The sequence below is a fragment of the Gorilla gorilla genome, chromosome 16 (assembly GCF_029281585.2).
Source record: "Gorilla gorilla gorilla isolate KB3781 chromosome 16, NHGRI_mGorGor1-v2.1_pri, whole genome shotgun sequence".
Lineage (NCBI taxonomy): Eukaryota > Metazoa > Chordata > Mammalia > Primates > Hominidae > Gorilla > Gorilla gorilla.
The window spans coordinates 103,650,225-103,674,753 of NC_073240.2; the positions used below are offsets into that span (position 1 = coordinate 103,650,225).

The 24,529-nt window shown below is 56.7% G+C and overlaps 2 long non-coding RNA genes across 2 annotated transcripts in view; both read left to right on the forward strand.

Annotated features, from left to right (window-relative positions):
• LOC134757293 (uncharacterized) overlaps positions 1-17,995 on the forward strand; it is a 104,671-nt gene extending 86,676 nt beyond the window's left edge. Inside the window, exon 6 of the long non-coding RNA XR_010131100.1 lies at positions 17,774-17,995. This is a non-coding gene — a long non-coding RNA (uncharacterized lncRNA). The remainder of the gene's footprint in view (positions 1-17,773) is intronic.
• Positions 17,996-18,676: 681 nt separating this feature from the next.
• Positions 18,677-20,968, forward strand: LOC134757294 (uncharacterized). Its single transcript, XR_010131101.1, has 3 exons — positions 18,677-19,801; positions 20,029-20,086; positions 20,208-20,968. It is a non-coding gene; the product is annotated as an uncharacterized lncRNA (long non-coding RNA).
• Positions 20,969-24,529: the final 3,561 nt, after the last annotated feature.

The window sequence follows — 24,529 nt, forward strand, 5'->3', positions numbered from 1 at the left end:
TAGGGTCAGGGCCAGGGCCCAGGGTTAGGCTTGCTTTAGGGTCTGGGCCAGGGCCCAGCGTTAGGCTTGCTTTAGGGTCAGGGCCAGGGCCCAGGGTTAGGGTTGTTTTAGGGTTAGGGCCATGGCGCAGCGTTAGGGTTGTTTTAGGGTCCGAGGCAGGGCCCAGGGTTAGGGTTGTTTTAGGGTCACGACCTGGGCCCAGGGTTAGGCTTCATTTAGTGCCAGGGCCCAGGGTTCGGGTTGTTTTAGGGTCAGGGCCAGGGCCCAGGGTCAGTGTTGTTTTAGGTCAGGGCCAGGTCCCAGGTTTAGGGGTGTTTTAGGTTCAGGGCCATGGCCCAGCGTTAGGGTTGTTTTAGGGTCAGGGCCAGGGCCCAGGGTTAGGCTTGTTTTAGGTTCAGGGCCAGGTCCCAGGATTAGGCTTGTTTTAGGGTCAGGGACAGGGCCCAGGTTTAGGCTTGTTTTAGGGTCAGGGACAGGGCCCAGGGTTAGGGTTGTTTTAGGGTCAGGGCCAGGGACCAGGGTTAGGCTTGTTTTAGGGTCAGGGCCAGGGTCCAGGGTTAGGCTTGTTTTAGGGTCAGGGCCAGGGCCCAGGGTTAAGGTTGTTTTAGGGTCAGGGCCAGGGCCCAGGGTTAGGCTTGTTTTAGGGTCAGAGCCAGTGCCCAGGGTTAGGCTTGTTTTAGGGTCAGGGCCAGGCCCCAGGGATAGGGTTGTTTTAGGGTCAGGGCCAGTGCCCAGGGTTAGGCTTGTTTTAGGCTCAGGGCCAGGGCCCAGGTTTAGGGTTGTTTTAGGGTCAGGACCTGGGCCCAGGGTTAGGCTTGTTTTAGTACCAGGGCCCAGGGTTAGGGTTGTTTTAGGGTCAGGTCCAGGGCCCAGGATTAGGCTTGTTGTAGGGGCAGGGTCAGGGCCCAGGGTTAGGGTTGTTTTAGGGTCAGGGCCAGGGCCCAGGGTTAGGGTTGTTTTAGGGTCAGGGCCAGGGCCCAGGGTTAGGGTTGTTTTAGGGTCAGGGCCAGGGCCCAGGGTTATGGTTATTTTAGGGTCAGTGCCCAGGGTAAAGGTTGTTTTAGGGTCAGGGCCCAGGGTTAGGGTTGTTTTAGGGTGAGTGCCCATGGTTGGCTTTATTTTAGGGTCAGGGCCAGGGCCTAGGTTTAGGTTTGTTTTAGGGTCTGGGCCAGGGCCCAGGGTTAGGGTTGTTTTAGGGTCAGGGCCAGGGCCCAGGGTTAGGTTTGTTTTAGGGTCAGGGCTAGGGCCCAGGGTTAGGTTTGTTTTAGGGTCAGGGCCTGGGCCCAGGGTTAGGGTTGTTTTAGGTTCAGGGCCAGGGCCCAGAGCTATGGTTGTTTTAGGGTCAGGGCCAGGGCCCAGGGTTAGGATTGTTTTAGGGTCAGGGCCAGGGCCCAGGGTTAGGGTTGTGTTAGGGTCAGGGCCAGGGCCCAGCGTTAGGGTTGTTTTAGGGTCAGCGCCAGGGCCCAGGGTTAGGGTTGTTTTAGGGTCAGGACCTGGGCCCAGGGTTAGGCTTCTTTTAGTGCCAGGGCCCAGGGTTCGGGTTGTTTTAGAGTCAGGGCCTGGGCCCAGGGTCAGGGTTGTTTTAGGTCAGGGCCAGGGCCCAGGTTTATGGGTGTTTTAGGGTCAGGGCCAGGGCCCAGCGTTAGGGTTGTTTTAGGGTCAGGGCCAGGGCCCCGGGTTAGGCTTGATTTAGGTTTAGGGCCAGGTCCCAGGGTTAGGCTTGTTTTAGGGTCAGGGCCAGGGCCCAGGGATAGGGTTGTTTTAGGGTCAGGGCCAGGGCCCAGGGTTAGGGTTGTTTTAGGGTCAGGGCCAGGGCCCAGGGTTAGGCTTGTTTTAGGGTCAGGGCCAGGGCCCAGGGATAGGGTTGTTTTAGGATCAGGGCCAGTGCCCAGGGTTAGGCTTGTTTTAGGGTCAGGGCCTGGGTCCAGGGTTAGGGTTGTTTTAGGGTCAGGACGTAGGCCCAGGGTTAGGGTTGTTTTAGGGTCAGGGCCAGGGCCCACGGTTAGGGTTGTTTTAGGGTCAGGGCCAGGGCCCAGGGTTAGGCTTGCTTTAGGGTCAGGGCCAGGGCCCAGTGTTAGGCTTGCTTTAGGGTCAGGGCCAGGGCCCAGGGTTAGGGTTGTTTTAGGGTCAGGGCCAGGGCGCAGCATTAGGGTTGTTTTAGGGTCCGAGGCAGGGCCCAGGGTTAGGGTTGTTTTAGGGTCAGGACCTGGGCCCAGGGTTAGGCTTCTTTTAGTGCCAGGGCCCAGGGTTAGGCTTGTTTTAGGGTCAGGGCCAGGGCCAAGGTTTAGGGTTGTTTTAGGGTCAGGACCTGGACCCAGGGTTAGGCTTGTTTTAGTACCAGGGCCCAGGGTTAGGGTTGTTTTAGGGTCAGGGCCAGGGCCCAGGGTTAGGGTTGTTTTAGGTCAGGGCAGGGCCCAGGGTTAGGGTTGTTTTAGGGTCAGGGCCAGGGCCAAGGGTTAGGCTTGTATTAGGGTCAGGTCCAGGGCCCACGGATAGGCTTGTTTGAGGGTCAGAGCCAGGGCCCAGGATTAGGCTTGTTTTAGGGGCAAGGACAGGGCCCAGGGTTAGGGTTGTTTTAGGGTCAGGGCCAGGGCCCAGGGTTAGGCTTGTTTTAGAGTCAGGGCCAGGGCCCAGGGTTAGGCTTGCTTTAGGGTCAGGGCCAGGGCCCAGGGTTAGGCTCGCATTAGGGTCAGGGCCAGGGCCCAGGGTTAGGGTTGTTTTAGGGTCAGGGCCAGGGCGCAGCGTTAGGGTTGTTTTAGGGTCCGAGCCAGGGCCCAGGGTTAGGGTTGTTTTAGGGTCAGGACCTGGGCCCAGGGTTAGGCTTGTTTTAGTGCCAGGGCCCAGGGTTCGGGTTGTTTTAGGGTCAGGGCCAGGGTCCAGGGTCAGGGTTGTTTTAGGTCAGGGCCAGGTCCCAGATTTAGGGGTGTTTAGGGTCAGGGCCAGGGCCCAGCGTTAGGGTTGTTTTAGGGTCAGGGCCAGGGCCCAGGGTTAGGCTTGTTTTAGGTTCAGGACGAGGTCCCAGGTTTAGGCTTGTTTTAGGGTCAGGGCCAGGGCCCAGGGTTAGGCTTGTTTTAGGGTCAGGGACAGGGTCCAGGGTTAGGCTTGTTTTAGGGTCAGGGCCAGGGCCCAGGGTTAGGCTTGTTTTAGGGTCAGGGCCAGGGCTCAGTGTTAGGGTTGTTTTAGGGTCAGGGCCAGGGCCCAGGGATAGGGTTGTTTTAGGGTCAGGGCCAGGGCCCAGGTTTAGGCTTGTTTTAGGGTCTGGGCCAGGGCCCAGGGTAAGGCTTGTTTTAGGGTCAGGGCCAGGGCCCAGGGATAGGGTTGTTGTAGGGTCAGGGCCAGGGCCCAGGGTTAGGCTTGTTTTCGGGTCAGGGCCAGGGCCCAGGTTTAGGGTTGTTTTAGGGTCAGGACCTGGACCCAGGGTTAGGCTTGTTTTAGTACCAGGGCCCAGGGTTAGGGTTGTTTTAGGGTCAGGGCCAGGGCCCAGGGTTAGGGTTGTTTTAGGTCAGGGAAAGGGCCCAGGGTTAGGGTTGTTTTAGGTCAGGGCCAGGTCCCAGGTTTAGGCTTGTTTTAGGGTCAGGGCCAGGGCCCAGGGTTAGGGTTGTTTTAGGTTCAGGGCCTGTGCCCAGGGTTAGGGTTGTTTTAGGGTCAGGGCGAGGGCCCAGGGTTAGGGTTGTTTTAGGGTCAGGGCCAGGGCCCAGGGTTAGGCTTGTTTTAGGGTCAGGTCCACGGCCCAGGGTTAGGCTTGTTTTAGGGTCAGGGCCAGGGCCCAGGGTTAGGCTTGTTTTAGGGTCAGGGCCAGGGACCCAGGGTTAGGGTTTTTTTACGGTGAGGGCCAGGGCCCAGGGTTAGGGTTGTTTCAGGGTCAGGGTGAGGGTCCAGTTTTAGGTTTGTTTTAGGGTCAGGGCCAGGGCCCAGGGTTAGGGTTGTTTTACGTTCAGGGCCAGGGCTCAGGGTTAGGGTTGTTTTAGGGTCATGTCCAGGGCCCACGGTTTGGGTTGTTTTAGGGTCAGGTCCAGGGCCCAGGATTAGGGTTGTTTTAGGGTCATGTCCAGGGCCCAGGGTTAGGGTTGTTTTAGGGTCAGGGCCAGGGTCCAGGGTCAGGGTTCTTTCAGTGTCAGGGCCAGGTCCCAGGGTTAGGGTTGTTTTAGGGTCAGGGCCAGGGCCCAGGGTTGTGGTTATTTTAGGGTCAGTGCCCAGGGTTAAGGTTGTTTTAGGGTCAGGGCCCAGGGTTAGGGTTGTTTTAGGGTGAGTGCCCATGGTTGTCTTTATTTTAGGGTCAGGGCCAGGGCCTAGGGTTAGGTTTGTTTTAGGGTCTGGGCCAGGGCCCAGGGTTAGGGTTGTTTTAGGGTCAGGGCCAGGGCCCAGGGTTAGGCTTGTTTTAGAGTCAGGGCCAGGGCCCAGGGTTAGGGTTGTTTTAGGGTCAGGGCCAGGGCCCAGGGTTAGGTTTGTTTTAGGGTCAGGGCCAGGGCCCAGGGTTAGGTTTGTTTTAGGGTCAGGGCCTGGGCCCAGGGTTAGGGTTGTTTTAGGTTCAGGGCCAGGGCCCAGAGCTATGGTTGTTTTAGGGTCAGGGCCAGGGCCCAGGGTTAGGATTGTTTTAGGGTCAGGGCCAGGGCCCAGGGTTAGGGTTGTTTTATGGTCAGGGCCAGGGCCCAGCATTCGGGTTGTTTTCAGGTCAGCGCCAGGGCCCAAGTTTAGGGTTGTTTTAGGGTCAGGACCTGGGCCCAGTGTTAGGCTTCTTTTAGTGCCAGGGCCCAGGGTTCGGGTTGTTTTAGAGTCAGGGCCAGGGCCCAGGGTCAGGGTTGTTTTAGGTCAAGGCCAGGGCCCAGGTTTAGGGGTGTTTTAGGGTCAGGGCCAGGGCCCAGCGTTAGGGTTGTTTTAGGGTCAGGGCCAGGGCCCAGGGTTAGGCTTGATTTAGGTTCAGGGCCAGGTCCCAGGGTTAGGCTTGTTTTAGGGTCAGGGCCAGGGCCCATGGATAGGGTTGTTTTAGGGTCAGGGCCAGGGCCCAGGGTTAGGCTTGTTTTAGGGTCAGTGCCAGGGCCCAGGATTAGGCTTGTTTTAGGGTCAGGGCCAGGGCCCAGGGTTAGGCTTGTTTTAGGGTCAGGGACAGGGCCCAGGGTTAGGGTTGTTTTAGGGTCAGGGCCAGGGACCAGGGTTAGGCTTGTTTTAGGGTCAGGGCCAGGGTCCAGGGTTAGGCTTGTTTTAGGGTCAGGGCCAGGGCCCAGGGTTAAGGTTGTTTTAGGGTCAGGGCCAGGGCCCAGGGTTAGGCTTTTTTTAGGGTCAGGGCCAGTGCCCAGGGTTAGGCTTGTTTTAGGGTCAGGGCCAGGCCCCAGGGATAGGGTTGTTTTAGGGTCAGGGCCAGTGCCCAGGGTTAGGCTTGTTTTAGGCTCAGGGCCAGGGCCCAGGTTTAGGGTTGTTTTAGGGTCAGGACCTGGGCCCAGGGTTAGGCTTGTTTTAGTACCAGGGCCCAGGGTTAGGGTTGTTTTAGGGTCAGGTCCAGGGCCCAGGATTAGGCTTGTTGTAGGGGCAGGGTCAGGGCCCAGGGTTAGGGTTGTTTTAGGGTCAGGGCCAGGGCCCAGGGTTAGGGTTGTTTTAGGGTCAGGGCCAGGGCCCAGGGTTAGGGTTGTTTTAGGGTCAGGGCCAGGGCCCAGGGTTATGGTTATTTTAGGGTCAGTGCCCAGGGTAAAGGTTGTTTTAGGGTCAGGGCCCAGGGTTAGGGTTGTTTTAGGGTGAGTGCCCATGGTTGGCTTTATTTTAGGGTCAGGGCCAGGGCCTAGGTTTAGGTTTGTTTTAGGGTCTGGGCCAGGGCCCAGGGTTAGGGTTGTTTTAGGGTCAGGGCCAGGGCCCAGGGTTAGGCTTGTTTTAGAGTCAGGGCCAGGGCCCAGGGTTAGGGTTGTTTTAGGGTCAGGGCCAGGGCCCAGGGTTAGGTTTGTTTTAGGGTCAGGGCCAGGGCCCAGGGTTAGGTTTGTTTTAGGGTCAGGGCCTGGGCCCAGGGTTAGGGTTGTTTTAGGTTCAGGGCCAGGGCCCAGAGCTATGGTTGTTTTAGGGTCAGGGCCAGGGCCCAGGGTTAGGATTGTTTTAGGGTCAGGGCCAGGGCCCAGGGTTAGGGTTGTGTTAGGGTCAGGGCCAGGGCCCAGCGTTAGGGTTGTTTTAGGGTCAGCGCCAGGGCCCAGGGTTAGGGTTGTTTTAGGGTCAGGACCTGGGCCCAGGGTTAGGCTTCTTTTAGTGCCAGGGCCCAGGGTTCGGGTTGTTTTAGAGTCAGGGCCAGGGCCCAGGGTCAGGGTTGTTTTAGGTCAGGGCCAGGGCCCAGGTTTATGGGTGTTTTAGGGTCACGGCCAGGGCCCAGCGTTAGGGTTGTTTTAGGGTCAGGGCCAGGGCCCCGGGTTAGGCTTGATTTAGGTTTAGGGCCAGGTCCCAGGGTTAGGCTTGTTTTAGGGTCAGGGCCAGGGCCCAGGGATAGGGTTGTTTTATGGTCAGGGCCAGGGCCCAGGGTTAGGGTTGTTTTAGGGTCAGGGCCAGGGCCCAGGGTTAGGCTTGTTTTAGGGTCAGGGCCAGGGACCCAGGGTTAGGGTTTTTTTACGGTGAGGGCCAGGGCCCAGGGTTAGGGTTGTTTCAGGGTCAGGGTGAGGGTCCAGTTTTAGGTTTGTTTTAGGGTCAGGGCCAGGGCCCAGGGTTAGGGTTGTTTTACGTTCAGGGCCAGGGCTCAGGGTTAGGGTTGTTTTAGGGTCATGTCCAGGGCCCACGGTTTGGGTTGTTTTAGGGTCAGGTCCAGGGCCCAGGATTAGGGTTGTTTTAGGGTCATGTCCAGGGCCCAGGGTTAGGGTTGTTTTAGGGTCAGGGCCAGGGTCCAGGGTCAGGGTTCTTTCAGTGTCAGGGCCAGGTCCCAGGGTTAGGGTTGTTTTAGGGTCAGGGCCAGGGCCCAGGGTTGTGGTTATTTTAGGGTCAGTGCCCAGGGTTAAGGTTGTTTTAGGGTCAGGGCCCAGGGTTAGGGTTGTTTTAGGGTGAGTGCCCATGGTTGTCTTTATTTTAGGGTCAGGGCCAGGGCCTAGGGTTAGGTTTGTTTTAGGGTCTGGGCCAGGGCCCAGGGTTAGGGTTGTTTTAGGGTCAGTGCCAGGGCCCAGGGTTAGGCTTGTTTTAGAGTCAGGGCCAGGGCCCAGGGTTAGGGTTGTTTTAGGGTCAGGGCCAGGGCCCAGGGTTAGGTTTGTTTTAGGGTCAGGGCCAGGGCCCAGGGTTAGGTTTGTTTTAGGGTCAGGGCCTGGGCCCAGGGTTAGGGTTGTTTTAGGTTCAGGGCCAGGGCCCAGAGCTATGGTTGTTTTAGGGTCAGGGCCAGGGCCCAGGGTTAGGATTGTTTTAGGGTCAGGGCCAGGGCCCAGGGTTAGGGTTGTTTTATGGTCAGGGCCAGGGCCCAGCATTAGGGTTGTTTTCAGGTCAGCGCCAGGGCCCAGGGTTAGGCTTGTTTTAGGCTCAGGGCCAGGGCCCAGGTTTAGGGTTGTTTTAGGGTCAGGACCTGGGCCCAGGGTTAGGCTTGTTTTAGTACCAGGGCCCAGGGTTAGGGTTGTTTTAGGGTCAGGTCCAGGGCCCAGGATTAGCCTTGTTGTAGGGGCAGGGTCAGGGCCCAGGGTTAGGGTTGTTTTAGGGTCAGGGCCAGGGCCCAGGGTTAGGGTTGTTTTAGGGTCAGGGCCAGGGCCCAGGGTTAGGGTTGTTTTAGGGTCAGGGCCAGGGCCCAGGGTTATGGTTATTTTAGGGTCAGTGCCCAGGGTAAAGGTTGTTTTAGGGTCAGGGCCCAGGGTTAGGGTTGTTTTAGGGTGAGTGCCCATGGTTGGCTTTATTTTAGGGTCAGGGCCAGGGCCTAGGTTTAGGTTTGTTTTAGGGTCTGGGCCAGGGCCCAGGGTTAGGGTTGTTTTAGGGTCAGGGCCAGGTCCCAGGTTTAGGGGTGTTTTAGAGTCAGGGCCAGGGCCCAGGGTTAGGGTTGTTTTAGGGTCAGGGCCAGGGCCCAGGGTTAGGTTTGTTTTAGGGTCAGGGCCAGGGCCCAGGGTTAGGTTTGTTTTAGGGTCAGGGCCTGGGCCCAGGGTTAGGGTTGTTTTAGGTTCAGGGCCAGGGCCCAGAGCTATGGTTGTTTTAGGGTCAGGGCCAGGGCCCAGGGTTAGGATTGTTTTAGGGTCAGGGCCAGGGCCCAGGGTTAGGGTTGTGTTAGGGTCAGGGCCAGGGCCCAGCGTTAGGGTTGTTTTAGGGTCAGCGCCAGGGCCCAGGGTTAGGGTTGTTTTAGGGTCAGGACCTGGGCCCAGGGTTAGGCTTCTTTTAGTGCCAGGGCCCAGGGTTCGGGTTGTTTTAGAGTCAGGGCCTGGGCCCAGGGTCAGGGTTGTTTTAGGTCAGGGCCAGGGCCCAGGTTTATGGGTGTTTTAGGGTCAGGGCCAGGGCCCAGCGTTAGGGTTGTTTTAGGGTCAGGGCCAGGGCCCCGGGTTAGGCTTGATTTAGGTTTAGGGCCAGGTCCCAGGGTTAGGCTTGTTTTAGGGTCAGGGCCAGGGCCCAGGGATAGGGTTGTTTTATGGTCAGGGCCAGGGCCCAGGGTTAGGGTTGTTTTAGGGTCAGGGCCAGGGCCCAGGGTTAGGCTTGTTTTAGGGTCAGGGCCAGGGCCCAGGGGTAGGGTTGTTTTAGGATCAGGGCCAGTGCCCAGGGTTAGGCTTGTTTTAGGGTCAGGGCCTGGGTCCAGGGTTAGGGTTGTTTTAGGGTCAGGACCTAGGCCCAGGGTTAGGGTTGTTTTAGGGTCAGGGCCAGGGCCCACGGTTAGGGTTGTTTTAGGGTCAGGGCCAGGGCCCAGGGTTAGGCTTGCTTTAGGGTCAGGGCCAGGGCCCAGGGTTAGGCTTGCTTTAGGGTCAGGGCCAGGGCCCAGGGTTAGGGTTGTTTTAGGGTCAGCGCCAGGGCGCAGCGTTAGGGTTGTTTTAGGGTCCGAGGCAGGGCCCAGGGTTAGGGTTGTTTTAGGGTCAGGACCTGGGCCCAGGGTTAGGCTTCTTTTAGTGCCAGGGCCCAGGGTTCGGGTTGTTTTAGGGTCAGGGCCAGGGCCCAGGGTCAGGGTTGTTTTAGGTCAGGGCCAGGTCCCAGGTTTAGGGGTGTTTTAGGGTCAGGGCCAGGGCCCAGCGTTAGGCTTGTTTTAGGGTCAGGGCCAGGGCCCAGGGTTAGGCTTGTTTTAGGTTCAGGGCCAGGTCCCAGGGTTAGGCTTGTTTTAGGGTCAGGGCCAGGGCCCAGGGTTAGGCTTGTTTTAGGGTCAGGGACTGGGCCAAGGGTTAGGGTTGTTTTAGGGTCAGGGCCAGGGACCAGGGTTAGGCTTGTTTTAGGGTCAGGGCCAGGGCCCAGGGTTAGGCTTGTTTTAGGGTCAGGGCCAGGGCCCATGGTTAGGCTTGTTTTAGGGTCAGGGCCAGGGCCCAGGGATAGGGTTGTTTTAGGGTCAGGGCCAGGGCCCAGGGTTAGGCTTGTTTTAGGGTCAGGGCCAGTGCCCATGGTTAGGCTTGTTTTAGGGTCAGGGCCAGGCCCCAGGGATAGGGTTGTTTTAGGGTCAGGGCCAGTGCCCAGGGTTAGGCTTGTTTTAGGGTCAGGGCCAGGGCCCAGGTTTAGGGTTGTTTTAGGGTCAGGACCTGGGTCAAGGGTTAGGCTTGTTTTAGTACCAGGGCCCAGGGTTAGGGTTGTTTTAGGGTCAGGGCCAGGGCCCAGGGTTAGAGTTGTTTTAGGTCCGGGCCAGGGCCCAGGGTTAAGGTTGTTTTAGGTCAGGGCCAGGTCCCAGGGTTAGGCTTGTTTTAGGGTCAGGGCCAGGGCCCAGGGTTAGGGTTGTTTTAGGTTCAGGGCCAGTGCCCAGGGTTTGCGTTGTTTTAGGGTCAGGGCCAGGGCCCAGGGATAGGCTTGTTTTAGGGTCAGGGCCAGGGCCCAGGGTTAGGCTTGTTTTAGGGTCAGGGCCAGGGCCCAGGGTTAGGCTTGTTTTAGGGTCAGGGCCAGGGACCCAGGGTTAGGGATGTTTTACGGTGAGGGCCAGGGCCCAGGGTTAGTGTTGTTTCAGGGTCAGGGTCAGGGTCCAGTTTTAGGGTTGTTTTAGGGTCAGGGCCAGGGCCCAGGGTTACGGTTGTTTTACGGTCACTGCCAGGGCTCAGGGTTAGGGTTGTTTTAGGGTCTTGGCCAGGGCCCACGGTTAGGGTTGTTTTAGGGTCAGGGCCAGGGTCCAGGGTCAGGGTTGTTTCAGTGTCAGGGCCAGGTCCCAGGGTTAGGGTTGTTTTAGGGTCAGGGCCAGGGCCCAGGGTTATGGTTATTTTAGGGTCAGTGCCCAGGGTTAAGGTTGTTCTAGGGTCAGGGCCCAGGGTTAGGGTTGTTTTAGGGTGAGTGCCCATGGTTGGCTTTATTTTAGGGTCAGGGCCAGGGCCTAGGTTTAGGTTTGTTTTAGGGTCTGGGCCAGGGCCCAGGGTTAGGGTTGTTTTAGGGTCAGGACCTGGGCCCAGGGTTAGTCTTGTTTTAGTTCCAGGGCCCAGAGCTATGGTTGTTTTAGGGTCAGGGCCAGGGCCAGGGTTAGGGTTGTTTTAGGGTCAGGGCCAGGGCGCAGCGTTAGGGTTGTTTTAGGGTACGAGCCAGGGCCCAGGGTTAGGGTTGTTTTAGGGTCAGGACCTGGGCCCAGGGTTAGGCTTCTTTTAGTGCCAGGGCCCAGGGTTCGGGTTGTTTTAGGGTCAGGGCCAGGGCCCAGGGTCAGGGTTGTTTTAGGTCAGGGCCAGGTCCCAGATTTAGGGGTGTTTAGGGTCAGGGCCAGGGCCCAGCGTTAGGGTTGTTTTAGGGTCAGGGCAAGGGCCCAGGGTTAGGCTTGTTTTAGTGTCAGGGACAGGGTCCAGGGTTAGGCTTGTTTTAGGGTCAGGGCCAGGGCCCAGGGTTAGGCTTGTTTTAGGGTCAGGTCCAGGGCTCAGTGTTAGGGTTGTTTTAGGTTCAGGGCCAGGGCCCAGGGATAGGGTTGTTTTAGGGTCAGGGCCAGGGCCCAGGGTTAGGCTTGTTTTAGGGTCTGGGCCAGGGCCCAGGGTAAGGCTTGTTTTAGGGTCAGGGCCACGGCCCAGGGATAGGGTTGTTTTAGGGTCAGGGCCAGGGCCCAGGGTTAGGCTTGTTTTAGGGTCAGGGCCAGGGCCCAGGTTTAGGGTTGTTTTAGGGTCAGGACCTGGGCCCAGGGTTAGGCTTGTTTTAGTACCAGGGCCCAGGGTTAGGGTTGTTTTAGGGTCACGGCCAGGGCCCAGGGTTAGGGTTGTTTTAGGTCAGGGCAGGGCCCAGGGTTAGGGTTGTTTTAGGGTCAGGGCCAGGGCCAAGGGTTAGGGTTGTATTAGGGTCAGGTCCAGGGCCCACGGATAGGCTTGTTTTAGGGTCAGAGCCAGGGCCCAGGATTAGGCTTGTTTTAGGGGCAAGGACAGGGCCCAGGGTTAGGGTTGTTTTAGGGTCAGGGCCAGGGCCCAGGGTTAGGCTTGTTTTAGAGTCAGGGCCAGGGCCCAGGGTTAGGCTTGCTTTAGGGTCAGGGCCAGGGCCCAGGGTTAGGCTCGCTTTAGGGTCAGGGCCAGGGCCCAGGGTTAGGGTTGTTTTAGGGTCAGGGCCAGGGCGCAGCGTTAGGGTTGTTTTAGGGTCCGAGCCAGGGCCCAGGGTTAGGGTTGTTTTAGGGTCAGGACCTGGGCCCAGGGTTAGGCTTCTTTTAGTGCCAGGGCCCAGGGTTTGGGTTGTTTTAGGGTCAGGGCCAGGGTCCAGGGTCAGGGTTGTTTTAGGTCAGGGCCAGGTCCCAGATTTAGGGGTGTTTAGGGTCAGGGCCAGGGCCCAGCGTTAGGGTTGTTTTAGGGTCAGGGCCAGGGCCCAGGGTTAGGCTTGTTTTAGGTTCAGGACCAGGTCCCAGGGTTAGGCTTGTTTTAGGGTCAGGGCCAGGGCCCAGGGTTAGGCTTGTTTTAGGGTCAGGGACAGGGTCCAGGGTTAGGCTTGTTTTAGGGTCAGGGCCAGGGCCCAGGGTTAGGCTTGTTTTAGGGTCAGGGCCAGGGCTCAGTGTTAGGGTTGTTTTAGGGTCAGGGCCAGGGCCCAGGGATAGGGTTGTTTTAGGGTCAGGGCCAGGGCCCAGGTTTAGGCTTGTTTTAGGGTCTGGGCCAGGGCCCAGGTTAAGGCTTATTTTAGGGTCAGGGCCAGGGCCCAGGGATAGGGTTGTTGTAGGGTCAGGGCCAGGGCCCAGGGTTAGGCTTGTTTTAGGGTCAGGGCCAGTGCCCAGGGTTAGGCTTGTTTTAGGGTCAGGGCCAGGCCCCAGGGATAGGGTTGTTTTAGGGTCAGGGCCAGTGCCCAGGGTTAGGCTTGTTTTAGGGTCAGGGCCAGGGCCCAGGTTTAGGGTTGTTTTAGGGTCAGGACCTGGGTCAAGGGTTAGGCTTGTTTTAGTACCAGGGCCCAGGGTTAGGGTTGTTTTAGGGTCAGGGCCAGGTCCCAGGGTTAGGGTTGTTTTAGGGTCAGGGCCAGGGCCCAGGGTTGTGGTTATTTTAGGGTCAGTGCCCAGGGTTAAGGTTGTTTTAGGGTCAGGGCCCAGGGTTAGGGTTGTTTTAGGGTGAGTGCCCATGGTTGTCTTTATTTTAGGGTCAGGGCCAGGGCCTAGGGTTAGGTTTGTTTTAGGGTCTGGGCCAGGGCCCAGGGTTAGGGTTGTTTTAGGGTCAGGGCCAGGGCCCAGGGTTAGGCTTGTTTTAGAGTCAGGGCCAGGGCCCAGGGTTAGGGTTGTTTTAGGGTCAGGGCCAGGGCCCAGGGTTAGGTTTGTTTTAGGGTCAGGGCCAGGGCCCAGGGTTAGGTTTGTTTTATGGTCAGGGCCTGGGCCCAGGGTTAGGGTTGTTTTAGGTTCAGGGCCAGGGCCCAGAGCTATGGTTGTTTTAGGGTCAGGGCCAGGGCCCAGGGTTAGGATTGTTTTAGGGTCAGGGCCAGGGCCCAGGGTTAGGGTTGTTTTATGGTCAGGGCCAGGGCCCAGCATTAGGGTTGTTTTCAGGTCAGCGACAGGGCCCAGGGTTAGGGTTGTTTTAGGGTCAGGACCTGGGCCCAGTGTTAGGCTTCTTTTAGTGCCAGGGCCCAGGGTTCGGGTTGTTTTAGAGTCAGGGCCAGGGCCCAGGGTCAGGGTTGTTTTAGGTCAAGGCCAGGGCCCAGGTTTAGGGGTGTTTTAGGTTCAGGGCCAGGGCCCAGCGTTAGGGTTGTTTTAGGGTCATGGCCAGGGCCCAGGGTTAGGCTTGATTTAGGTTCAGGGCCAGGTCCCAGGGTTAGGCTTGTTTTAGGGTCAGGGCCAGGGCCCAGGGATAGGGTTGTTTTAGGGTCAGGGCCAGGGCCCAGGGTTAGGCTTGTTTTAGGGTCAGGACCTGGGCCCAGGGTTAGTCTTGTTTTAGTACCAGGGCCCAGGGTTAGGGTTGTTTTAGGGTCAGGGCCAGGGCCCACGGTTAGGGTTGTTTTAGGTCAGGGCCAGGGCCCAGGGTTAGGGTTGTTTTAGGTCAGGGCCAGTTCCCAGGGTTAGGCTTGTTTTAGAGTCAGGGCCAGGGCCCAGGTTTAGGGTTGTTTTAGGGTCATGACCTGGGCCCTGGGTTAGGCTTCTTTTAGTGCCAGGGCCCAGGGTTCGGGTTGTTTTAGAGTCAGGGCCAGGGCCCAGGGTCAGGGTTGTTTTAGGTCAGGGCCAGGGCCCAGGTTTAGGGGTGTTTTAGGGTCAGGGCCAGGGCCCAGGTTTAGGCTTGATTTAGGTTCAGTGTCAGGTCCCAGGGTTAGGCTTGTTTTAGGGTCAGGCCCAGGGCCCAGGGATAGGGTTGTTTTAGGGTCAGTTCCAGGGCCCAGGGTTAGGGTTGTTTTAGGGTCAGGGCCAGGGCCCAGGGTTCGGCTTGTTTTAGGGTCAGGGCCTGGGCCCAGGGATAGGGTTGTTTTAGGGTCAGGGCCAGTGCCCAGGGTTAGGCTTGTTTTAGGGTCCGGGCCTGGGCCCAGGGTTAGGGTTGTTTTAGGGTCAGGACCTGGGCACATGGTTAGTCTTGTTTTAGTACCAGGGCCCAGGGTTAGGGTTGTTTTAGGGTCAGGGTCAGGGCCCACGGTTAGGGTTGTTTTAGGTCAGGGCCAGGGCCCATGGTTAGGGTTGTTTTAGGGTCAGGTCCTGGGCCCACGGTTAGGCTTGTTTCAGGGTCAGGGCCAGGGCCCAGGATTAGTCTTGTTTTAGGGTCAAGGACAGGGCCCAGGGTTAGGGTTGTTTTAGGGTCAGGGCCAGGGCCAAGGGTTAGGCTTGTTTTAGGGTCAGAGCCAGGGCCCAGGGTTAGGGTTGTTTTAGGGTCAGGGCCAGTGCCCAGGGTTAGTGTTGTTTTAGGGTCAGGGCCATGGCCCAGGGTTAGGGTTGTTTTAGGGTCAGGGCCAGGGCCCAGGGTTACGGTTGTTTTAGGGTCAGGACATGGGCCCAGGTTTAGGCTTGTTTTGGTGCCAGGGCCCAGGGTTCGGGTTGTTTTAGGGTCAGGGCCAGGGCCCAGGGTCAGGGTTGTTTTAGGTCAGGGCCAGGGCCCAGCATTAGGGTTGTTTTAAGGTCAGGGCCAGGGCCCAGGTTTAGGGGTGTTTTAGGGTCAGGGCCAGGGCCCAGGATTAGGCTTGTTTTAGGGTCAGGGCCAGGGCCCAGGGATAGGGTTGTTTTAGGGTCAGGTCCAGGGCCCAGGGTTAGGGTTGTTTTAGGGTCAGGGCCAGGGCCGAGGGTTAGGCTTGTTTTAGGGTCAGGGCCGGGGCCCAGGGTTAGGGTTGTTTTGGGGTCAGAGACAGGGTCCAGGGTTAGTGTTGTTTTAGGGTCAGTGCCAGGGCCCAGGGATAGGCTTGTTTTAGGGTCAGGGCCAGGGCCCTGGGTTAGGCTTGTTTTAGGGTCAGGGCCAGGGCCAAGTGTTAGGGTTGTTTTAGGTTAAGAGCCAGGGCCCAGGGTTAGGGTTGTTTTAGGGTCAGGGCCAGGTCCCAGGGTTAGGGTTGTTTTAGGGTCAGGGCCAGGGCCCATGGTTAGGGTTGTTTTAGGGTCAGGGCCAGGGCCCAGGGTTAGGCTTGTTTTAGGGTCAGGGCCAGTGCCGAGCGTTAGGCTTGTTTTAGGGTCAGGGCCAGGGCCCAGGTTTAGGGTTGTTTTAGGGTCAGGGCCAGGGCCCAGGGTTAGGCTTGTATTAGGGTCAGGGACTGGGTCCAGGTTTAGGGTTGTTTTATGGTCAGTGCCCAGGATTAGGGTTGCTTTATGGTCAGTTCCAGGGCCCAGGGTTAGGCTTGTATTAGGGTCAGGGACTGGGTCCAGGTTTAGGGTTGTTTTAGGGTCACGGCCAGGGCCCACGTTTAGGCTTGTTTAAGGGTCAGGGCCAGGGCACAGTTTTACGGTTGTTTTAGTGTCATGGCCAGGTCCCAGGGTTAAGCTTGTTTTAGTGCCAGGGCCCAGGGTTAGGGTTGTTTTAGGTTCAGGGCCAGGGTCCAGGTTTAGGGTTGTTTTAGGGTCAGGGTGAGGGCCCAGGTTTAGGCTTGTTTTAGGGTCAGGGCCAGGGCCCAGGTTTACGGTTGTTTTAGGGTCATGGCCAGGGCCAGGGTTAGGGTTGTTTTTGGGTCAGGGCCAGGGCCCAGGGTTAGGGTTGTTTTAGGGTCAGGACCAGGGCCCAGGGTTAGGGTTGTTTTAGGGTCAGGGCCCGGGCCCAGGTTTAGGGTTGTTTTAGTGTCAGGGCCAGGGCCCAGGGGTAGGGTTGTTTTAGGGTCAGCGCCAGGTCCTAGGGTTAGGGTTGTTTTAGGGTCAGGGCCAGGGCCGAGAGTTAGGCTTGTTTTAGGGTCAGGGCCAAGGCCCAGGATTAGGGTTGTTTTAGGGAAAGGGCCAGGGCCCAGGGTTAGGATTGTTTTAGGGTCAGGGCCAGGGCCCAGGTTTAGGCTTGTTTCAGGTTCAGGTCCGGGGCCAGGGTTAGGGTTGTTTTAGGGTGACGGCCGGGGCCCAGTGTTAGGGTTGTTTTAGGGTCAGGTCCGGGGCCCAGTGTTAGGGTTGCTTTAGGGTCAGGGCCGGGGCCCAGGTTTAGGGTTGTTTAAGGTCAGGGCCGGGACACAGGTTTGGGGTTTTAGGCTCAGGACCAGGGCCTAGTGTTAGGGTATTAGTGTCAGGGCCCAGGGTTAGGGTTTTAGGGTCAGGGTCCAGGGTTAGGGTTTTAGTGTCAGGGCCCAGGTTTAGGGTGATTTCCAGGAAGTGACCTCACAATGACTCAAGCTACCACTTACTGTTGATTGTGACGAAATGCCAGCTGAGGCATATGCCTTGGGAGCTAAGTGGTTACTGCTCTTGACTACTATGAAGACTGGTGTGGGAAGGGTCGCTTTAATGCACTTGAGCAGGGGTCCCCAACCCCTGAGCCATGGAGCCGTAAGGAGCCACACAGCAGGTGAGTGGTGTCGAGTGAGGGAGTGAGGGAAGCTTCGCCTGTATTTACAGCCACTCTCCTTTGCTCACATTCGCGCTTGAGCTCCACCTTCTCAGATGAGCAGTAGCATTAGATTCTCATAGGAGAACGCACCCTGTTGTGAACCGTGCATGTGAGGGATCTAGGTTGCGCTGTGCTTATGAGAATGTAATACCTATTGATCTGTCACTTTCTCCCATCACGCTCAGGTGGGACCATCCAGTTTCAGGAAAACAAGCTTAACACGCCCACTGATTCTACATTATGGTGAGTTCTATAATTATTTTATTATATATTCCAGTGTAATAATGGAAATGAAGTGCCTAATCAACGTAAATGTGCTTAAATCTTTTGGCCCAGCTCCTACCTCCCGGCAGCCTCGCCAGGCCCAGAACTCTCTCCAGTCAGCCTCTACAGACCAAGCTCATGACTCACAATGGCCTATTTAGGCCCATACCCTACCTCACGGCAGTCTCCGCAGATGAGCCTACTGCCTCACAACAGCCTCCACAGGCACAGCTCCGTCGTTACAATGGCCTCTTTAGACCCAGCTCCTGCCTCCCAGCCTTCTCTCCAGGCCCTGAACTTTCTCCGTAAGTTGAGGTAGCTGGGACTGTAGGTATACATGACGATACTTGGCTAATTTTTAAATTGTTTTGCAGACATGGGGTCTCACTTTGTTGGCCAGGCTGCTGTCAAACTAATGGCCTCAAGTGACCCTTCCACCCCTGCCTCCCATCCTCGAGGTATGTGCCACCACAAGGAGCACTTGTTCAATTTTCTAAAGAAAAAATTTCTAAAGTAAGGCTGTGGGATGATGGCAGGAAGATAAAATTAAAACAGAAGAATAAGTTAAAATGACTTATTCACACATATTCTTTTGACAGCAAGAAGAACTTTTAGTATATACATTCCTTACAAACAAAGAAACGGCAGATAAACAATGTTGTATAGGAACTTCAACACACACTGTACAATATTCCCACTTTGCTGACATAAGTTATGGAAATTTCGTGGTTTCCTTGAGTGTCGCTACCAGTATTTTGCTTCTCTGATGATTTTTATCAACTTCCTCATCTGTTAACTTCTCTCCAAAGTATGTCATGTCACGACATGCTGCCGCTGCACGAACACGGCCAGTGTCTTCCTATTAAACATGTAGAATGCTTTCCTAATTTCTCTTTTTACTCTCTGTCTTTGTGTTCTGCATTTTCCTTACTTTTATTGTCAGAAACTCCAGAAAGTCAATCGTACTAATTTATCATGATTTGCTTTATTAATTTATACTTTGCTTATATGGAATTTTGCCCAACAGACCTCATTACAATTTCTAACCTGTTTTATTTTGTTTTTTTTTTTTTCTGAGACAGGGTCTCCCTCTGTTGTCCGAGGCTGGTGGGTAGTAGTGCTATCGCAGCTGACTGCAGCCTCAACCTTCCAGGCTGAAGCGATCCTCCCATCTCAACCTCCCACGTGGCTGAGTCTACAGGTGCTTGCCACTACGCCCAACTAATATTTGGTATTTTCGTACACGTGGATTCCAGAGGGGTGACAGCGAAACGTGAGTAAGCATGGATTTTGGTATATGCAGAGATGGGGGGCTGTAACTAATTCTGTATACTGAGGGACGGCATCTGTATATGTTTTTACAATTACGCTGTAGGATACATACTGTTGCATAGCCTTGAAAATAATAATTTTTAATGGAGTGGAAGAATAATAATAATATTGCTAAAAGTAGCAGCTGGCCAGGTGTGGTGGCTCACACTGGTAATCGCAACACTTTGGGAGGCTGAGGCAGGAGGATGGCTTGAGGCCAAGAGTTTGCGATAGGCCTTGGAAACAAAGGGGGAGTCACCATCCCTACAGAAAAATACATGAATTAGCCTAGTGTGGTGGCACGTTCCTGTAGTCCCAGCTACTTGGGAGGCTGAGGTGGGAGGATCACTCAAGCCCAGGGAGGCTGAGACTGCAGTGAGTCATGATCAGGCCTCTGCACTCCAGCCTGGGTGACAGAGTGAGACCCTGTCTCAAAACAACAAAAAAGTAGCAGCTAACATCAACTGACCTTTTATACCAGGTGCCTATTGATACCATAGTTTAATTTCTTAGAACTGTTTCTTATTTCACTTACCAACTCTGTCTTCAGTTACTCCCAGATTTTTACTGTGTGTGTACAGATGACCTTTCGTTTAGATTGAATTGTCTCCCCAGAAGTAAGATTACTGTGAGTCATGGTGAATGGACATTCTCATTACCCTTGATGTAAATTGACAGGGTTTTGGGTGCCTCCCAGCTATAATCTTAGCACTTTGGGAGGCTAAGAGAGGAGGATTGCTTGAGGCCAAGAGTTGGAGGAGGCAGTATGGCAGTATGGTGAGACCCTGTCTCCATTATTTTAAAAAATTGACAAGCTTTACCCGGGAAGGCTTATACACAATTTAAACACCCCTCATAGTATAAGAAAGTGCCCATTTCACTGCACCTTTGCCAGCACAGGGTATTATAATTTAGTAAGTCATTTTTTGTTTGATTATTTTAAATAGATAAAAGACCTCATATTACTTTACTTGTCACATTTCAACATCTTTCCTTAGCTTATTAGCTCTACCTCTTTTCTGTCTGTAAATGGTTGTTGTTGTTTTGTTCTTTGAGACAGGGTCTTGCTCTGTCACCAGGCTAGACTGTAGTGGCATAATCATGCCTCGCTGCAGCCTTGACCTCCCAGGCTCAAACTTCAGCATTCCGAGTAGCTGGGACTACAAGTGTGCACCACCACTCCCAGCTAACTTTTTTCTTCTTTTGGATAGAGACAGGTTCTCACTGTGTTGTCCAGACCGGTCTCTAGCTCCTGGCCTTAAGCAATCCTCCTGCATTAGCTTCTCAAATTGCTGGAATTTCAGGCATGAGCCACCATGCCTGGCCTGGGCTAGTCCTGTATTCTGTAGAGTTCTCTTTACTTTGTGCTAGCCAATCTCTCATTATGCTGTTCACCTGTTATAATGAATAATTCTCCATATTAAATTTTACCACTTTAAACTTTTGAGTGGTTTATGCTTCCTGATTGGACTCTGACTAATACGTTAGGAAGGGTCCCAGGGTTTATCCACACAGATGGGATTTGGGCATAGGTTTGGTTTCCCAGGGGGCAGTGCTGAGCTCTTTGCCAGTGGGAAATGGGATGCTGGTGATTTCCAGGAAGTGACCTCACAGTGACTCAAGCTACCACTTACTGTTGACTGTGACGAAATGCCAGCTGAGGCACATGCCTTGGGAGCTAAGTGGTTGCTGCCCTTGACCACTATGAAGACTGGTGTGGGAAGGGTCGCTTTGGATGCACTTGAGCAGGGGTCCCCAACCCCTGAGCCATGGAGCCGTAGGGAGCCACACAGCAGGAGGTGAGTGGTGTCGAGTGAGGGAGTGAGGGAAGCTTCGTCTGTATTTACAGCCACTCCCCTTTGCTCACATTCCCGCCTGAGCTCCACCTTCTCAGATGAGCAGCAGCATTAGATTCTCATAGGAGAACGCACCCTGTTGTGAACCGTGCATGTGAGGGATCTAGGTTGCGCTGTGCTTATGAGTATCTAATACCTATTGATCTGTCACTTTCTCCCATCACGCTCAGGTGGGACCATCCAGTTTCAGGAAAACAAGCTTAACACGCCCACTGATTCTACATTATGGTGAGTTGTATAATCATTTTATTATATATTGGATATATAATACGTATATATATTTATATATATGTAATAATGGAAATAAAGTGCCTAATAAATGTAAATGTGCTTAAATCTTTTTAAGCAGATTCTTCAGGCCCAGCATCTGCCTCACTGTGGACCCCCCAAGCCAAGCTCCCAACCTTTCAGCAGCTTCTACACACCCAGCTCCCGCCTGCCAGTGGCCTCTTCAGGCCCATGGGGCTCATTCCTCACAACAGCCTTTCCAGTCCCAGCTTTTCCCTTCCGGCGGCCTCTCCGGGCTGAGAACCTCCTCAAGTCGGCCTCTCCAGACTCACTTGCACCCTCCAGGCGTCCTCTCCGGGCCAAGCTCCTCTTCCTGGCTGCGTCTCCAGGCCTGACTCCTGCCTCTCAACAACCTCTTTGGACTCAGTGCCTACCCATCTCCTGGCGTCCTTGGTCGGCCCACAGCTTCCTCAAGCCAAGCTCCCCAGGCCCAGGTCAGGCCTCACGGTGCCCCCTCCACGATGAGCTCCTGCCCTCCAATGGCACCTGCAGGACCCAAATGGTCTCCGGTCGGTGGGCTCCTCCACGCCAAGCTTGGGCCTCCCGGTGACCTCTGCAGGCCCAAGTTGTCCTGAAGTCGGCATCTCCCAGCCATGCCTCCCAGCAAGTAAGCAAGCTCTTTTGGCTCAACTCCTGCCCAGCTCCCAACCGCCTTTGTAGGTCCCGAACTTTCTCCAGCCAAGTTCTTTGGGCCTCATTCCTGCTGCCCGGTGGCCTGTACGGGCCCAGCAATGGTTGGAGAACGGCCTCTGCAGGTCCCGCTCTTGCCTCCCAGGGGCCTCTCCAGGCCCAGCTCTTGCCCCCACGGCGGCCACCTGGGGCCAAGTCCCTGCCTGCCTCCCAGCAGCCCGCATGCGGCCCAGCTCCTCCCTCACGGTGGCCTGTTGATGCCCATGCCTCTGGTACCCTGCCCAGAGGCATGAGCCCCTGCCACACACTGGCTCCTCCCACGCTGAGAGAGGTCAGCGTGAGCCCTTGCCTCACACCGGCCCCTCCCATCCTGAGAGAGGTCAGCGTGAGCCCCTTGACTCACACTGGCTCCTCCCACGCTGAGAGAGGTCAGCGTGAGCCCTTGCCTCACACCGGCCCCTCCCATGCTGAGAGAGGTCGGCGTGAGCCCTTGACTCACACCGGCCCCTCCCACGGTGAGAGAGGTCAGCGTCAGCCCCTTGCCTCACACCGGCCCCTCCCACGCTGAGAGAGGTCGGCGTGAGCCCTTGCCTCACACCGGCCCCTCCCAAGGTGAGAGAGGTCAGCGTCAGCCCCTTGCCTCACACCGGCCCCTCCCACGCTGAGAGAGGTCGGCGTGAGCCCTTGCCTCACACCGGCCCCTCTCACGCTGAGAGAGGTCAGCGTCAGCCCCTTGCCTCACACCGGCCCCTCCCACGCTGAGAGAGGTTGGCGTGAGCCCCTTGCCTCACACCGGCCCCTCCCACGCTGAGAGAGGTCGGCGTGAGCCCTTGCCTCACACCGGCCCCTCCCACGCTGAGAGAGGTCAACATGAGCCCCTTGCCTCACACCGGCCCCTCCCACGCTGAGAGAGGTCGGCGTGAGCCCTTGCCTCACACCGGCCCCTCCCACGCTGAGAGAGGTCAACATGAGCCCCTTGCCTCACACCGGCCCCTCCCACGCTGAGAGAGGTCAACATGAGCCCCTTGCCTCACACCGGCACCTCCCAAGCTGAGAGAGGTCAACATGAGCCCCTTGCCTCACACCGGCCCCTCCCATGCTGAGAGAGGTCAACATGAGCCCCTTGCCTCACACCGGCCCCTCCCACGCTGAGAGAGGTCAGCGTGAGCCCTTGCCTCACACCGGCCCCTCCCACGCTGAGAGAGGTCGGCATGAGCCCCTTGCCTCACACCGGCCCCTCCCACGCTGAGAGAGGTCGGCATGAGCCCCTTGCCTCACACCGGCCCCTCCCACGCTGAGAGAGGTCGGCGTGAGCCCTTGCCTCACACCGGCCCCTCCCACGCTGAGAGAGGTTGGCATGAGCCCTTGCCTCACACCGGCCCCTCCCACGCTGAGAGAGGTCAGCGTGAGCCCCTTGCCTCGCCCCGGCCCCTCCCATGCTGAGAGAGGTCGGCGTGAGCCCTTGCCTCACCCCGGCCCCTCCCATGCTGTGAGAGGTCAGCGTGAGCCCTTGCCTCACACCGGCCCCTCCCACACTGAGAGAGGTCAGCGTGAGCCCCTGCCTCAACAGGCCACCGTGAGGGAGGAGCAGGTTTGTACGCGGGCTGCTGTGAGGCAGGCAGCGACTTGGGCCTGGGAGGTCGTGGTGGGGTGAGAGCTGGGCTTGGAGACTCCCCTGGGAGGCAACAGCGGGGCCTACAGACTCTGTTCTCCAGCCGGAGCTGGGACTGTTCAGGTACTGGGAGGTGGGATGTGGGTCTGAAGAGCTTGGTTGCAGAAACTTCGGGGTCTACAAACGCAGGCAGGAGCTGAGCCAAAACAGCTTGTTTGCTGGGAGGCGGGAGATGCAGCCAGGAGAAACAGCTGTGCCTGCAGAGGCCGCCATGCGGGAGGCGGAGGCCGGGCCTCCTCAAATCGGCCTCTCCAGACCCACTTGCAGCCTCCCGGCATCCTCTCCGGGCCCAGCTCTTCCTCCCGGCTGCGTCTCCAGGCCTGACTCTGGCCTCCCAACAACGTCTTTGGACTCAGCTCCTGCCCAGCTCCCAGCAGGCCCAAGTTGTCGTCAAGTCGGCCTGGAATTGGGCCCGGAAGAGCAGCAAGTCGGCCTCCCCGGGCCCAGCTCCGTCCTCTCGGCGGCCTCTCCAGGTGCAAAACTTCCTCGAGTCAGCCTCTCCAGGCCCAGCTCCTCCTGCCTCCCAGTTGCCTCTTTCAGCCCAGACCAGCTCATGGCTCTTGGCGGCCTTCCCAGGCCCCGCTTTTGACTTTTGGTGGCCTCTTCAGGCCCAGAACTTGACCTCCAGTGGGCCTTTGCAGGCCCGGCCTCCTGCCTCTCGAAGGCCTGCACGGGCCCGGACTCACAGCGGACTCACAGCGGACTCTCCATGCCCAGCTAGCTCTTGCCTCATCGCGGCCTCCCGAGTCCAAAGCTCCTGCCTCTCGGCCGCTTCGGCAGGCCCAGCTCCCGCCTGCCAGTGGCCTCTTTAGGCCCAGCTCATTCCTCACAACGGCCTTCCCAGGCCCCGTTTTTCCCTTCTGGCAGCCTCTTGGCCTCTAATTTGTTTATCTTTTGTGTATAAATCCCAAAATATTGAATTTTGGAATATTTCCACCATTATGTAAATATTTTGGTAGGTGATTTATTTGGGGTGAGTTTCTGCACCAAGCTCGAATTTTTTATTTTATTTTCCTTATTATTTGGTGTTAAACAGGTTTAATGACGGTCATGGCAACTGTTTGGCACAATGAAAAATATCGCCCATGATCAACGTGTTCTGTTCTGGGGAAGGGGGCAAAGGCAGGGTGAATCACTTTCTTAAAAAGTATAGCTCAAGTTGGGAGTGCAGAGGGAATGGGGAGAAAACCCTCCCGCTGCCTGTGTCGAAGTGCAGGAGCCCCCACCCCCATACTCACCTGAGTCCAGCCCCTCTGGGGAAAGAAGGGGTGCATGAACTCCCCCTAGTCCACAGGCACCTCCCTGTGGCCCAAGGCCCTCTTCACACTCCATCTTGTAGCCCCAACAGGAGCTATTTTCCGAAAAGTGAAAAGCTCTGAAGGTCCCACAATTCATGGTATGTACACCTCCCTCACCAGGGGCTGCAAAGTGGCCTGGAGCTCCATACTGAGTAGAAGTCTTTGGGCCAGAGTCAGCATCTGGCTGACGGTCCGGATATCCTGGTTGGAGTGACCCTGGTGCGCCCTGCCAGGGCCTGGTGCCGCTTGCTGAAGATCATGACCGCCACTCATGGGTCACCGATGTGGTCCTTGTCCCATTTGTTGGGGCTGCGTCCATCCTTCTCAGAAGATGAGTCCTGTTCCTTGCGCAGGGCACTGAGGGACTGGGCCTGACATCATCTGAGTGGTAGAGGCAACTGGGTGTCAGGAGACATGATGGAGAGGAAAGCATCATCAGGGTCATTCTCTGTCTCACTGTCCAGCAGGGACTCCCCTGAGGGGCCCAGGGCTCCTCCTCCATGGTGGGAGGTGAGCTTTTAACAGGTTCCACCACCCCCAAAGTGTGTAGGGTTGCGGGCCCTGGGCTTTCAGGGCAGGTGGCTCCAGGGGGCCGCCCAGGGTCAACACTCCCTGTGCCACCTGGTGGATGCTCATGAGCAACAGCTGCCAACTTGGCAGGTTGTTTTCTCTGGTTGGAGGCCACTGAGTAACTGGCAGGTTGCTGGGCCTCGTGTGGCTGCAGGGAGGGGTCAGGAAGGGGATGGAGTACCAGGGGAACATGGCCACAGAGTGACCTTCCAC